Raw genomic sequence first — 17,315 nt, forward strand, 5'->3', positions numbered from 1 at the left:
CATCCACGTGTTTGTTTTTAAATATCATTTTGTACACTAACATCTATTTAGTCGATAATTCAAAATAACGGTTTAGTAAAATATTTTCGGCAACGTAATCGTCGGCCATTTTCGGTATGGCGATACAGGCCGGAACTTCCGGAAGGCAGACAAGGCTACCAGATTTCGATAGACTGAAAACGGCCAACTCTCTCAAATGTTTTCGTTTTCAAAACGAAAATTTTGCGGTGTAGCTATCGACTAAGACTATTTAGCAATAAGACTAATATTTTTTTTTGTTAGATTTCCAATAATAAACACTGTTACGATAATTTATAGCCAAATAACAATTTTAGTGTTTAGATTGTGAACCAGAAAATTAGTGATTTATCTTGAATGTTAAAACTTTGAACAAAACTTTATAAAATGCTCAGAAAGTTCTACTAGTTTAAAAGCATTGTACATTTTTTCGGTATTATTTAAATACAAGATAAAATCAGCGTTTGAAAATTATTAGTAAATAAATAACTGCTATTCTTTATAATAACTCAATAGAAACAAAATTCCATGTGTCATTAGGATTACGCATTTAAAGATAAAAGCTCTTAAAATCCTTTAGAATATCTTCAAACCCAAAAATATCAATTGCAGATATATATTACTGTTTCCAAGAAGGTATTTTAGTTATGGGAAAAATATTTGCGAAAAGGGTGCTACCCACATACTGCTACAAGTTATCCGTACACGTTTTCGACGAATGGCTTAAACTGCCTTGTAAATACTTGGAAAACTGCTATAATAGACTAAAATGTATTATTTTAAGACGATGAGTGATGTTTTAAAAATATTACTTTGTTACATTTTAATTTTTAAAAGATCGCGCATTTACGAACCAGTAAATATTTCCATTGTAGTCTTTTGAATTCATGTATTACCGTGCTTATCACAGGGGCAAGAAATTTCTTTTGTAACTCTGAAATAACAGCGATTTCCACAATAAAACCGAATGCGTTTAATGTCTTAGCTAGGTAACTTTCAGAGTATCCCGGACTATAAGCGTAAACAGTTTTATTTTATTTCAGATCATTTTCCAGGGGATTTACCTAATAATAATAATAACAATAATAATAATAATCTTAGGCCCAAGTCATCTAGCGATTTTAATGCCTAACGTCTACTTGCGTTTCTATTACTAACACTCACAAACCTAGAATTCCTAGAAATAACCTTCGTTGTTGTTTCTCATTCCCTAAGGGGCTGTTCACAAATTACGTAACGCAGAAAAACCACTTTTTGGACTCCCCCCCTCCCCGTCGTAACAAAGAGTAACAAATGGAAAGACCCCCCATTAAATTACGTAACAAAAATCGAACACCCCCCCCCTTAAATTATTATAGTACGTAGCAACTAATATGCTGGTAATGAAGTACAATAAGATCAGGTACTAAATTTTATTGTTTGTAATTTACATTTGAAATTACAATTTATTTTTACGCAACACTTCATACCCCTGAGTATGAAATTCTTTTAAACGTGAGCAAAATTAATTTAAACTCGTACCCTAGATTCGAATACTGAGAGCTTTCCCATTGACGGTTTTGTTACGAAGCGTTTACCCTTTTCCGGCACGTGACCTCCGAAAAATCGGGCTCCATCGGTTGTGGCACGGCTAACTTCGATCACGCGCTGCCGCGCTATAAAGCGCGGCAGCGCGTGATCGAAGTTGGCCGTGGTTGCGGTAAGGCGCAAACCACGGAGCGAATTTTTTCTGAGTTCCGGCGGGAAGTGGGTAAACGCTATCGGCAACGTGAGTAAACCAATGAAAATGCTTATGTTTTTAATAATTGCGACTGTTTCTGAAAGTTATGAAAATTTTATTCTACGTAATTAAAAATAAGATGTGTTACGTCACATTTTAGTGAACCCTCCCTCCCCCCCCCCACGTAACAATTCGTAACGCTTGAGACCCCCCCCCTTCCCCCTACCACGTTACGTAATTTGTGAACAGCCCCTAAAAAGGCTGATTTCTTGCATAGATGTAAAAAAAGGCAAGTTCATTTATAGGATTAATCATAATAAAATAACTAATTTTCATTTACAAAATATTTTTAGGCAATAAGTAGCCTCTGTACTCATAATTTTAGGAATACATTTTTAAATGATTTAGGTTATAGCTGGGTTCATTTAAAAATAATTTTAATTATCTTAGTTCCAAAATATATCTTAAGATATTAATATAATTATTATAATTCATATTTTATATCATTCAAACTATAATAAATATATCAAATCTATCACTTTAAAACTATACGAAATTTTAGAAGTCTATCAAATTAAAATTATAAAAATCTATCACTTTAAAACAATAAGAAATCTATCACTTAAATCTATAAGAAATACATCACTTTAAAACTATAAAAAATCTATCACTTTAAAATTATAAGAAATCTATCACATTAAAACTATAAGAAATCTATCACTATAAAACTATAAGAAATCTCTAACTTTAAAACTATAAGAAGTCTATCACATTAACACTATAAGAAATCTCTCACATTAATACAATAAGAAATCTTTAACATTAAAACTATAAGAAATCGATCACATTTAATGTATAAGAAACCTATCACTTAAATCTATAAGTAGTCTGCCATTTTAAAACTTTAAGAAATCCATCACATTAAAACTATAAGAAATCTATCACTTAAATCTAAAAGTAATCTGCCATTTTAAAACTATAATAAATCGACCACATTAAAACTATGAGAAATCTATCACATTTAATCTATAAGAAATCTATCATATTTAATCTATAAGAAATCTATCACATTTAATCTATAAGAAATCTATCACATTTAATCTATAAGAAATCTATCACATTTAATCTATAAGAAATCTATCACTTAAATCTATAAGTAATCTGCCATTTAAAAACTATAATTAATCTATCACTTAAATCTATAAGAAATCTATCACTTTAAAACTATAAGAAATCTATCACTTTTAAACTATTTTATAACCATCGAAACTATTTTAGATAATTTTAAAGTCCTTAAAAAATTCCAAGTATCTCTATTTACTTGGTTTTGGTACCAAGGTAGCAAAATTTGAGGCCTGAAAAATAAAGAAAATTCGTAGAAAAAGCCTTGCCATTTCAAGGATCATTAAGCCAGAACGTCAGCTAACTGTCTAAGTTGTCTTTGTCAAGATGCAGTTTTTCTCGAAAGGTATCTTTTAAGATCATAACTTACTTCCGTAACATTTTTTAACCTCTCAAGTAAACTTGTACGAAATTTTCTAAATCTCCACGGTACCGTTACAAAATTCTTATACACTGATATACTTATTTTCTAAAAATTCTAGCGCATCGAACGGCATCTGGATTGTTTGGAAGGATGTTTCCACAAATTATCTACTCCGCTAGTAGCAGAAGCGTGCCTCGCTATAAAACGATGCTGATATCGATGTATTGGTATTGCATTGTCCATTTTGAAATGGTATGGCGCCAAAGCGATTCCAGTCCCTTTGAAAAATATCTCGAGCCACGCCAATCGATTCCATCGTTTAGACATATCTTTGATCTACTTCGTAAGAAAACGACCATTCTCCGAACACAGGTTGAGTTACGATATGTAGATAACGAGTTTCAAATGCAATCATGTGGAAACTATTGCAGTTCGTCGGATATCTTTCGGTCCGACGTTAGGTCATCGGTCGGAACGTCACTGCACTCCAAGACTGTGCCGTTCATAAATTTATCAAAAGGTCTCAAAATACTATACCTATAAAGGGCTATAAATCATAGGTACCAAATAAGCAGCTGCGCAATACCTAACTGCACAACCCCACAGAAAACTTCAAAAGTAACTTAGATTAAAGAGGTCTGATTCGCAAATAAATTGATTAATTTTTGATCAAGTTGGTTTATTAATTCAAACTGCATTGAATGGGTTAATTTACGACCGAGGGCATAGTCACTCCACGTAATCGGTGTAGACGCTCGTACCTTTGACTGACGTACTCTTTAAACCGTGTTGAGTACGTGTAATCGGTGTACAGTCTATCTGACAGTGGTTTGTCCCTCGTTCACGACTTGACTGCTTATGTGAGCTTGAAAGCTGTAAAATCTTTGCTAAACGGGTTTTGTCGAGAGTAAACGTGTTCATTAATGAATGATAAAAGGTAATTCGATATTTAAAGGGTTAATTCACTATTAAAAAGCTAATTCGAGATTTAAAGGAATAGTTCGCTATTACAAAGCTGATTTGAGATTTAAAGGAATAGTTCGCTCTTACAAAGCTAATTCGAGATTTAAAAGAATAGTTCGCTATTACAAAGCTAATTTGAGATTTAAAAGAATAGTTCTCTATTACAAAGCTGATTTGAGATTTAAAAGAATAGTTCGCTAATACAAAGCTGATTTGAGATTTAAAAGAATAGTTCGCTATTAAAAAGCTAATTCGAGATTTAAAGGAATAGTTCGATATTACAAAGCTAATTTGAGATTTAAAGGAATAGTTCGCTTTTACAAAGCTAATTTGAGATTTAAAGGAATAGTTCACTATTACAAAGCTGATTTCATATTTAAAAGAATAGTTCGCTATTACAAAGCTAATTCGAGATTTAAAGGAATGGTTCGCTATTACAAAGCTGTTTTGAGATTTAAAGGAAAAGTTCACTATTACAAAGCTAATTTGAGATTTAAAGGAATAGTTCACTATTACAAAGCTGATTTGAGATTTTAAAGAGTAGTTCGCTATTACAAAGCTAATTTGAGATTTAAAGGAATAGTTCACTATTACAAAGCTGATTTGAGATTTAATGGAATAGTTCGCTATTACAAAGCTAATTTGAGATTTAAAGGAATAGTTCACTATTACAAAGCTGATTTGAGATTTAAAAGAATAGTTCGCTATTACAAAGCTAATTTGAGATTTAAAGGAATAGTTCACTATTACAAAGCTGATTTGAGATTTAAAAGAATAGTTCGCTAATACAAAGCTGATTTGAGATTTAAAAGAATAGTTCGCTATTACAAAGCTAATTTGAGATTTAAAGGAATAGTTCACTATTACAAAGCTGATTTGATATTTAAAAGAATAGTTCGCTATTACAAAGCTAATTCGAGATTTAAAGGAATAGTTCGCTATTACAAAGCTAATTTGAGATTTAAAGGAATAGTTCACTATTACAAAGCTGATTTGAGATTTAAAAGAATAGTTCGCTATTACAAAGCTATTTCGAGATTTAAAGGAATAGTTCACTATTACAAAGCTAATTCGAGATTTAAAGGAATAGTTCGCTATTACAAAGCTAATTCGAGATTTAAAAGCATAGTTAGCTATTACAAAGCTAATTCGCGATTTAAAAGAATAGTTCGCTATTACAAAGCTAATTTGAGATTTAAAGGAATAGTTCGCTATTACAAAGCTAATTTGAGATTTAAAGGAATAGTTCACTATTACAAAGCTGATTTGATATTTAAAAGAATAGTTCGCTAATACAAAGCTGATTTGAGATTTAAAAGAATAGTTCGCTATTACAAAGCTAATTTGAGATTTAAAGGAATAGTTCACTATTACAAAGCTGATTTGATATTTAAAAGAATAGTTCGCTATTACAAAGCTAATTCGAGATTTAAAGGAATAGTTCGCTATTACAAAGCTAATTTGAGATTTAAAGGAATAGTTCACTATTACAAAGCTGATTTGAGATTTAAAAGAATAGTTCGCTATTACAAAGCTATTTCGAGATTTAAAGGAATAGTTCACTATTACAAAGCTAATTCGAGATTTAAAGGAATAGTTCGCTATTACAAAGCTAATTCGAGATTTAAAAGCATAGTTAGCTATTACAAAGCTAATTCGAGATTTAAAAGAATAGTTCGCTATTACAAAGCTAATTTGAGATTTAAAGGAATAGTTCGCTATTACAAAGCTAATTTGAGATTTAAAGGAATAGTTCACTATTACAAAGCTGATTTGATATTTAAAAGAATAGTTCGCTATTACAAAGCTAATTCGAGATTTAAAGGAATAGTTCGCTATTACAAAGCTAATTTGAGATTTAAAGGAATAGTTCACTATTACAAAGCTGATTTGAGATTTAAAAGAATAGTTCGCTATTACAAAGCTATTTCGAGATTTAAAGGAATAGTTCGCTATTACAAAGCTAATTCGAGATTTAAAGGAATAGTTTGCTATTACAAAGCTAATTCGAGATTTAAAAGCATAGTTAGCTATTACAAAGCTAATTCGAGATTTAAAAGAATAGTTCGCTATTACAAAGCTAATTTGAGATTTAAAGGAATAGTTTGCTATTACAAAGCTGATTTGAGATTTAAAAGAATAGTTCGCTATTACAAAGCTAATTTGAGATTTAAAGGAATAGTTCGCTATTACAAAGCTGATTTGAGATTTAAAAGAATAGTTCGCTATTACAAAGCTAATTTGAGATTTAAAGGAATAGTTCGCTATTAAAAAGCTAATTCGAGATTTAAAGGAATAGTTCGATATTACAAAGCTAATTTGAGATTTAAAGGAATAGTTCGCTTTTACAAAGCTAATTTGAGATTTAAAGGAATAGTTCGCTATTACCAAGCTAATTTGAGATATAAAGGAATAGTTCGCTATTACCAAGCTAATTTGAGATATAAAGGAATAATTCGCTATTACAATTTCGAGATTTAGGGCCCGGTGCAGAGACGTTTTTTCACTCTCGTAACTTTACAATCCTCGTAAATTTACGAGGAAGTGGGCGTGGCCAAAGAACTTACGATTTTTTTCGCGAAAATGGTGTGCAGAGACAATAGGCTCGTAACTTTACGAGTGACTTTCGCTCGTAAAGTTACGGGTGCTCTGGAGGTCTCGTAAAGACGTAAACGACGCGAAATATTGATAACAAAAATGGCGGAGTTTGTCACTCTGCTCGCGATGCGAAGAGTTGAGGAAATTAATCGAGGAATAAACGTTGTTGAACCAGTTGGAAATGAGTGTATTTATCACGAGAGACCAGACCCTTTGGTCAGACAGAGTTTTTAGCAAATTATCGACTTCCAAAAACTTTTGAAAGAGCCAAGGCCCGACCTTGACCATGAAGCATTGAGACCACTATCTGCAGCTTCCCAGGTAGGAATATATTTTTTATCACTATGTAATTTTTTTTTACTACTATTATGTGCTTTAACACCGGTTATATGACAAACACTTCTGTTAACTCTTTGTACAACCTTTTGGAATACATATTTTAATCCTACTCTTTCATACTCAAAACTGATATTTATCTAGGCTTAGATTTTGAGTAGTAAATGAGTAAGAAAAGCGATTGGGCAAAGTTTGAAGAAAATATCTGGGAAGGAAGATACCTCACCCCTTTCGTGAGCTAGGGGTGCAAAACAAAACCAGAGAAAATTTGTGGTATAGGGTCAGTTTTTAGGAGATGTACCATCGGAGGATAAAAAATTTGCATAGGGAAAATAACCGAGTGTAAAACATTGTAAAATAATTTGGTCTTTTAACATTTTCCTACCTTTTGTTGCTCTTTAATGCTCATATGTTGCCACTTCTAATCATTGTTATTTTCTATAGATACTTATTTGCTTCAATTTTTACGTGACTGGAAGTATACAGTGGGTGACGGCCATATGGGCGAGAGATACACAGTATCAAGGATCATGGAGTGATTAAGGAGGCAATTTGCTGTATGCCCCAGATTTAAGGTTTGAAAATTTGTATTCGCTTGTGTCATCTTGTACAATTTCTACCTTGACAAGGGTGTGGAAATGCCCGAGGCAATGGTAGAAGAACGAGATGGCACAAGCGAACAGGATCCCCCATGTCAACTCACTAATGCTCAATTACATGCTCGGGCTAATCAAATTTTAAATCAATTGGTGGAAAACTTGAATGGACAAAGAAATTTACATCAAGAATAATTTCAGTTTTCTACGATATGATTTGATTTTTAAAATTAAAACCGCCCTCTCCCATTATTAAATTTAATTTGGGGACATACTTGTAGAACAAATTTTCTTATAATGTAATCACGTGGTCAAGGATTCTAATTTTGGAACTAAAAACTCTAGTTTCTCTAATAACTCCAATGATTTTGTTCTCTTGTGATATTATTCTTTGTTATTTATTACTGGTTCAATAATATGTTATTCGTCGATTACTTTCAAATATTTTTTCAATGTAAATTAATTGCTCTTCGCCAATAAAAAAAATATATTAAAAGAAAACATGGTAATTTATTTGAATAATTAAAAATTCAAAAAGGGCGCCTTTTATTTTGGGAAAAAAATCTGGTGGGTAGATGGAGGCTTCTTATTAGAAAAAAAACTAGCTGATCAGAGTAAAAAAATAACAGCTGTGAAAAATGAAAGAGGTACACAATGAACAATGAGTTTATAGAGTGGTTTACATAATATAAATAGATGGAAATAATGCATATGAAAGGATGATAATATATTTGAAAACATCAATCTTAGTGCTAAAGATAAGTAATTAATAATTTGCACCAGTTTTATTTTGAAAGATTAGACATATCAATGATTTTTTGTTTTAGGGTTAGGAAGTGGAATTGATGTAACACCAAGGTAAAGATTTTCAACAGGTACTTGAGTGTTGCGAATGCAAATAAGAATTCTATTTGCATTTTCTAAATGATTGGAAAATGCAATGCCAAGTTAGGCATCTTGTGACCGTTTGGCTACCATTTCGGAAAGTATTGAACCCAAAATTGCATTTAACCTTTCTTGATAATTCAAAACTGACTGAGCTGTTTTTTCTAAGGTGTTAGCAGCTGTTAAAGAAGGCTTAGGTGCTGGGTGTCTGGTAGTTTGCCATTTGTGACTTCTTTTTGAACTGTCAAGTGAGTTTATCAATATTTTCAAAAGTCTTTATCAACCACATTCCACGGTATAGCCACAATTATTATCGTTCAAATTAACTTGAGTTTTGTAGATTTTTCCCCTGAATATTTGACCCAAAATTACTTTATAATGTACTTACATTTTAACTTAAAAGTCTTTCCCACTAAAATTTAATACCCAATTTAAGTATTTTTTTTTAAATTTTCAAATTGTTAAACTTGGTTCACTGGGATAAATTTTCTGTATTTTCTCATTTCCCACTCGGCCTTCTGTAGTGCTGTGGAACGCAAGAACACAGAGAAAATGGAAAAGCTGCTAACGTATGTGAACCAAGCTTTAAACCTGTGAAAATCATGTACTCAGATTGTTCTGGCAAAATGTGAACAACGATATCAGTATCAGATCTGCCTTTGAAACAAGAAACTGTGCCCTATAGGTTTCATTGTAGGCCTAGGTGGAGGAAATGGGTTTTCACTACCCATTGCTCTTGCATCTGTTTATGAGAGTACAAATAAGGTAAAGGACTGGTTAGTTTTTACGTGACCTTATTGAAATGTACCAATATCTGCGACCAACTCTTCCATATTTCTAAACTTCTTTTCTCATGCAAGCTCATCAATTTGGGAAGCTAAACAAGATTATGTTTAACCAATGAAACTGTGATTCTACTTCTAAGCCCATTTTACCATGTCTCTTCAGTGAAAAATCTATAGCGTCACCACCCACACTTGCTGGCATATTGAGGGGAGTAACCCGAAATTGTCCAGAGTTAGGAGTGCCAATGAGTCGTGCTACACTGAAATATTTTCACTTGTTACAATGGAGGATTTTCTAGCTTTTCATTAAAATTTAATTAGACTATTGTGGTTTCATTTCAAAACACTAGCTTTGCACAAACAACCAACCTGGTGCCTGACTTGTGAACTATCAACTCATCTAATCCCGTGCAACGCAGCTTCACTTATTAAACGGCAAACGGACACCTCCTTTTTTTAACGGTGCTTTTGTAATCAGTCCACTTAGCTCTTATTTTTACTGTCGCTCTTATGAGGCCCATACCCATATATACAGGCAATTTCGTGGGCAATTTCTGCCCAGGCCTTATCCACATCTTCACTACTTTTGTAGGTTTTCAATAAATCAGGCCTAGCTTCCAAACAATTAATAATTGCTTGAAGTTCTCTTGTACTAAAGTTTGGTTGTCTCTCTTCACCTGGTTTCATTTTCCCCATATTCTTTCTCAAAAAAATACTTTCAGCTAACTTGTTTTCTTAAAATGTGTAAAATCACAAAAAAAATAAGTAACTTTTAAAATGTTTAAATTTTTGCGTCAAAATAACGCTTTCTCATTGGTCAATAAGTGGGCGGAGCCTAAACAAAAACAGATTCCCAAATACCAGACTCGTCATTTACGAGAGCCCGAAAAATTGTCTCTGCACCGCGATTTCGATTTACAAAATCGTAACTTTACGACATCGTAAATCCGCTCTCGTAACTTTACAATCCTCGTAAAGTTACGATAATTTTTAAATCGTCTCTGCACCGGGCCCTTAGAGGTTTAATTCGCGATTAAACTGTTAGTATCACGATTGCACTGGTTAATTCGCGATTAAACTGTTAATATCGCGATTGCACTGGTTAATTCGCGGTTAAACTGATTATTTCGCGGTTAAAAGGGTTATTTTGATATAGAAAGGTTAATTATTGATTAAACATTTACATTAATTCATAAATCAATAGGACTAAATAGATTTTTTGTGAGTTTTGGGTACATATTTAGCCACTGCCTCCTTAAGAAAAATTACTTTTAATCTAAACTTTATAAATATTGTACAATAGTTGGAAATATTTACTTGCTACGTAAAACAGATGTATCATAGATTCAAAAATGCAAATAAAACAAGAGGCACCGTCTAGATAAACTATTCAGCCAAAATACCAAGTGAATACTAATAAATTTTAGTTTATTCCACTACAGGCTTGATCTTTGTCGCGTAGCTGAATGTATCATAGATTTCACATAATCTCAGTTCCTTTATTTTCATTTGTTTCTCGTTGTTAAGAGTGGTAGATAGCGTTGGAGAAAAAAACATTTTTGTTTGTGAACAACCCATTTCTTATGAGAACATTTTTTTTTACAAAAGAACCTTACAAGTTTTAAAACCTCCTGAATAAAAAAGTATCAGTTTTCTCCCCACTGAAGGGTAGCTTAAGTTTGATTAACGGTGCCTGGAGACTAAATTCCACTTTGATTTGTTTTATCCACGATGAAAACTACAAAAGATGTTTATATAAAATAAAGTTAAAAGAACATTTCAGTATATAGTTTGCTCAAGTATAGTTTTGAACCCACGCTAAACATATCCCTAAATTTCTCTGTTAACTCAAGCATGCACTTGTAAAAGTACGAGACATTGAAAGAGACTTCATATCATGACCTTTTACGAAATCCAAAGAACTAGAATACATTCTTATGCAAATATGTGTGCTCGCTTGGAAGGCACGTGTACCATCAAACCGTCAGGTTATTAATAACCTTATCACTCCATTCGCTTATTTTTAATTGGTTCCCTAAACGTATAAATAGATGTCAAGCGGCTTTTGGGGTTCTTATTGATTTTTATTTTCTCAATTTAATTTATCTTTAAATGATGATTAAACAGTCACCTAATTTTTCATGGTTAAAATTATTACAGAAATCTAAACTGTTATAGTCAGGGTTTAAAAAAAACCGTTTTTTTTAAAACACCCAGCCCATTGGGTTTTTTTTTGGGTTTTTTACCTAAAATGATACCCTAAATCGATGATTTACTTCATTTTTATTTTTTATTTTCAATTTAACACTACTTATTTATCGCCCTTATTCTTATCTTTCGTAGACGTAAAGTATCGTCTGCTCCATGTTCTGCTAAATATTTATTGAAAGTTGCAGAAGTTTAAAACTTACTGTTTAGTTAACACTGTTAACTTGCTACTGTTAGATTAGTGTTTACCAAAACACTGGTAATGTATTTTGTGTAAATATGTTTTTTAAAAAAGTAATATTTTTGTATTATTATAGAATTTAAAGAATTAAAGTTTAATTCTTTAAATTCTTTAATATAGTTTAATATAGTTTAATTATTAAACTATAAATTTAAACTTTTTTCGTCATTTTGAAACTTTTTAAGGTGGGTTTTTTTAAGTTGGCTTTATTGTGGGTTTATTAAGGTGGGTCCAACCCAATAAAAAACGTGGGTTTTTTGGGTGGGTTTTTTAAATTCGAACCCTGGTTATAGTGGCAACGCGAATACTTCTGCAAAGGACCCAACATTTCATTATCATTTCATATTTAAAGTGGTTTTGACTGGCTGTTCTCATTCGCTCTTACGAAATTTAACACCGCTTATGCGGGTATATCACCTGGATCGGCTCTTTCTGAGACTAGGTTATTACACGTTTCAGTTGCGTCATTGTTGCTAAAGAGAATAGCACATCATTAGAGATGTTAATCACGACCGTCCAGATATATCTTGGAATTGCTTATCTGTTTGACTACAAGGAGGGTATATGCAAATTAAATAATTATTTGCTTAATTTAACAAAGAGATCATTTTCAATGGCCCACAGATTCCAATTAACCTTGAAGGTAGATCAACAGGTAGGTTGTAATCTCCTTTATCGACATCAAAAGGGATATAATACTAGAATTGAAATTCGTGTATTCCGGTGTCGGCTTAATTATCCAATAAGTCAATCTTCAAAGACGTGGGTTAATTCCAGCTTCCGTGATCACAATTAAGACCGGTTTCAAATTATCCTTTCTCCAAATATGTTTAATTGATTGTTCATAACGTTAGAAAAATTAATTTACTGTGGCCTCGCCTTCTTCAGTTGCGGTTTCAGTAACTTGCTTTGGTTAGTATTGCCATAAGTAAAACTAGTTAAGAGTAAACAATTTCTACAAGTGCTTTATGTAGTTTTGGTCAAATTCAATTTAAAAGCTCTAGGTTTAGCGCCATTAAATTAACATTATATTCCAAACTTTTAAGTTAAAATCAATCGAAAATATTTTATATGTCACGCAGACGTAAAAAATGGTTCCGTTTGGTAAATATTAAATCAAAGCGAAAGGTGTGGATAAACGAATAATACTAAATCTAATTTTTAGAAAATTATTGTAATTTAGTAAACTCTTTATTTAATTAATTATAGTTTTGCGCCAAAGTTGGTGGTTCGGTTGCTAGCGTAATTGAGTGTAGTAATAGCCAATTAGCGATTAGAACCCCGCCCAATCAGAGGATTGCACCTTCGAAACAGATAACATATTTTAAATTAAATTTTTGAAAATGTAAAATTGAACTCTTCTTAACACGATTTACTTATAATTCTGTATATTATAGCGGGACTGAGAAAGATTAAATTTATTTTTCCCATATGAAATTTAGATTGCTAATTACAAACCTGTGACCTTCAGTTGACCTATAAGCAACGCCATACATGTAGGTTGTTTAAGGTTTGCTATATCATATCTTTTCAATAAATCAGTTGGTTGTATAACTTATTTGGTTTAAAGGGTTACTAAATTAACGCAACTTCAATTTTAAAATGTCTTAACTATATAACTAGGAGACTGGAAAGTAACACCGTTTGCTGGTTCTAAACTTTGCGAGTTTGTTATCGTAGAGTTTCTGAAGAGATAACTGCCTTTATATTAAGCTGGAATATTCAGCGTTTTTGGACACATCCTGAAAATGAAACCGATTTTTTTACCAATCTTAGAAAATGAGGTGCCTCATACGCAACAGCAGCTGGTGGCTTATATTTTACGTCATCCAAGAATAGGAAACCCACCGAATCTCGCTTTCCATAGTAGAATTGCAGATTAGACGTAATCCTAGTAAGATTATATTTCATAATGGTTTTAGCTCTAACCCCGTATATGGCGTAGACGACTACCAGAGCGCGTATAGACACGTACACAGAACCTTATTAATAATGATATACATATCTTTGTCGTAAAGGGAATATCCATTTAAACCACTCAGACTAATGAAACCGAATCCGTGAAGGTAGTTGGAAATTAGGGCTCTATAAGAGAAGACAATGCAGATAATAAAGCTTAATTCCCCTTATTACGGAGCTCCCTTTCTAGTTTAATACCAAAGTTATTTTTCTGTTATACGGGAATTAATTGTTCGCGGTAATTAAAGCAGAGCTTTACAATTAAAGGAGGACGCCTTAATGTCTACTTTTTGATTTGCGCACGACACGGCGATTTTATTCTATGATAAACACCCTCGAATATTCTCGCATTGTACAATTATTTTTCCGCTTGATGACGATGTTGTCGTCAACTTATTTCAAAAGTAAATGAAGTGCATTACGAAATTTTATATTTAGCTGATGAGTGTCATTAAATCAAATAGCTTATCCTACTACCAGCAAAAACTACTAGCAACTTATCGTTTCATTGACGAAAATATGAAGCTTGAGCTTTCGCAATGAAGTGATGTGCTAAGGTTTTTCAGTAAGTTTTATAGTACATCATTTAGAAGCTATAGTAGTTTTAGATTCTGATGGGAAACATTCGTTTTTGAGGCAAGATGCCGTGTAGGGCTTCCACTGGGGAGATCAATAAGCAACGCTTCACCCATTCGTGTATCGGACATGTAAGTAAAGAAATTGAGCACTTTATCTCAAACCCCCCCCCCCCCCCCCCCCAACGGTTTCATCAAAACTTTACTCCAAACTTTGAAAACGTTACTTCCTCGGTTAAACACATCCAATACTTCAGCGATGGTGCCGGTCAGGGGCGTAGGAACCGGGAGGGGCAGGGGGACAATGCCCCTCGCTAGAATTATGTTATTGCCCCCTCCAACATTTTGGTGAGTTGAAATTTTCAAAAGGCTCAAATTATCATTTTAAAACCATATACAGTTTATAGAACCTCAACTGTGTTTATATTTCAGTCTTTTCCCGCCAATTGACATAGTAGTAAACAGTACACATGCATTCGGAGAAGCTACACCCCATTAAAAATTCAAAACAATTCTCCAGACCCTTTTCGTTTTTCTTTGCCCCCTGCAACTTCTAGAACGTTCCTACGCCACTGGTGCCGCTTCTCAATACAAGAATCGAAAGAACTTAACCTAGCTATGCCATCACGAAATTGATTTTGGAATAAAAGCTGAGTGGAATTTTTTCACCAGCAGCCACGGTACGTATGGCTGCGACGGTTTTGGAGGCACGGCGAAATGTCTCGTAGTCAGAGCTTCATTGCATTTGTCACAAGAAGTGAGGGAAGATTTTCGAAGGCTAAATATGTATCGAATGTCATCAGATAACTTTAGTTCAAAGGTCACTGTTGCGGGAAACGAGGAACAAGATTCCAAAATTTCGTATACTGATATATCTGTGGGTCAGTATGTTGCTGCTTTGTACGACCAGAAATGGTACGTTGAATTTGTGCAAGCAACGATTATCCATTAAAATTTATGGTCAGGGACCCTTATTCGAAAAACTCATAGCCTAGAAATACTGATGAATGCTATGTTCCACTTAAATACTTTGTGTGCGTAGTACCTGAGTTAAAAGCTCCTAGCACTTCAAAAAGGTGTTTTTAACCCTTATAATTATTGCCTTAAGTAAATAAGATAATTATTTAAAAAGGAATTTAAGATAAACTATGCTCAGTACCGTACGAAATAAAAGTGTTTTTTTATATACTGAAATTTCGTGTTATTTTAAATAAATTTTCGACACTAAGGAAACCAATACGGATTTAGTTATATACATCGTTCAAAAGATCTGTTTACGGGCTACTATAAGATTGAAATTAAAAAACAATTCAAGTTAGGCGATTTTCACTAGGCCTATAAGCTTGAGAGTGATACCCCCGGAAGAGGTATTTCCCACAGTATGAGTCTATAACTCAAGTTGTAAAATCTTCACACTAATTTAGAGTAACTTAACTTTTTTTTACCGCATATTTAGTATTATATAGTCAAATTTGGTTGATCTATGGTAAAGTTAATGACCGATTCGGTGTGGAACGACCCAGAATGTTTCATCTCGATCGTCGAGGTAGTACCGAAGTTGTTGTTTAAACAAATTTCCAATTAACGGTTAGTTTTAATTAAGTTTTTCGCCTCGAAGGCCTATCGGCCGAAGTACCGCATATTTTTTCCCAATAAAACTTAGTTTTCTCCCCCACTTCTTGGTATCCTTACTTGTTCGCGTTTTTTCTCCTTGTTGTTTAAACTTCTAGAGAGCTTTGCTTATTATTATAATTATTTTTTATAGTATTCTGAAAATGAGCAAGTGACGGGTCGAAGTGTAGTAATTCTTATTTCAATAGATGTCGCTAGCATCAAAACCAAAAAGGCGGTACTTACAGGTACCCCTCGCGTTTATTGGATCGTTTATAAATTGGTCAAACACATAAATTACAGCAAATATAAACAATATTTTTAAATGGGATATATAATTTAGGTAAAAGCCTACTAAATAGAGTATAAGTTGTCAAACTAAAATACTCTACCATGGCTCTCTGACGACGTTATCCTTTGGCTATTTTTAATTTTAGCTTAGTTTGACATAAATAGATGGCAGCACGTTCTCTGGTAAAGTCGCGTTTTTCGAAGATTGGCATAGGTTCTTGGCCATCTCTAATAACAAGGGCCTTATCATAGTACAGGTGGCAATGATGGAGTCGCTAATTGCTTTAATTATTTACAAGAAGCACGAAGCACACAGTCATTTTCCTAATTTCGAGCAGGTGTCTTAAGATTCGCTTGAAAATCTTTCCGTACTAGCTCTTTCTGAAATTTGATTACAAAGTAACTAAGTTTATAATAGCCAATCTAAAATAGTATAGCGCATATTCTGTTGTTATACAAAGGGCCGTTCAGACCATGGGCCAAATAATGATAAATCCAGGACATGACTCTATGCGAAAAACCCGTCCAATAGCGCTAACACCCGACCACTATTGCCCCCTATTGGGAAAACGCGCGATCGCGGACCTACGTCATTTTGGGGGCATATTTTTTAGGGGCAGTTTTCAAAAATAATACACGTGGTCGTCGTAGTAAATATCCCGGAATATTTATTCACAGTGATCATATATAGTGTGGTTATAAATGTAAGTAACTATTTTTATACGTACTAAGTTCATAATTAGTATAATATATATAATTATATAATACTTTCCTAGAATAGTTAAAATTAATCTAAAACTGAGAGGCCAATATGGCAGGATTTTTGAATAACAACCGCCACTTATTTCCGAATTCCGACTTAGTTAACACTAGATGGCGTTCGGGAAACCGGAAATTTCTGCTTGATTTTGCTCCCAATTTGTTTTTAATTGATCCTTTTCCCCACCTACTAAAATGGCCACCTGTTACTTTTGGTGGACGACTGATTTAGAACGTGTGAAGGTACCAGAGTCATGTCCTGGATTTATCATTATTTGGCCCAT

At 33.2% G+C, this 17,315-nt stretch overlaps 1 protein-coding gene and 1 long non-coding RNA gene across 2 annotated transcripts in view; one reads left to right on the forward strand and one right to left on the reverse strand.

Annotated features, from left to right (window-relative positions):
- LOC149958999 (5-hydroxytryptamine receptor 1-like) overlaps positions 1–17,315 on the reverse strand; it is a 66,115-nt gene that overhangs the window by 40,170 nt on the left and 8,630 nt on the right. The window lies entirely within an intron of this gene.
- On the forward strand, positions 8,825–9,595 carry LOC149959001 (uncharacterized). The gene is made up of 3 exons (XR_016478360.1): positions 8,825–8,850; positions 9,127–9,367; positions 9,463–9,595. It is a non-coding gene; the product is annotated as an uncharacterized LOC149959001 (long non-coding RNA).

The sequence above is a fragment of the Leiobunum rupestre genome, chromosome 2 (assembly GCF_980474605.1).
Source record: "Leiobunum rupestre chromosome 2, qqLeiRupe1.1.hap1, whole genome shotgun sequence".
Classification (NCBI taxonomy): Eukaryota; Metazoa; Arthropoda; class Arachnida; order Opiliones; family Sclerosomatidae; genus Leiobunum; species Leiobunum rupestre.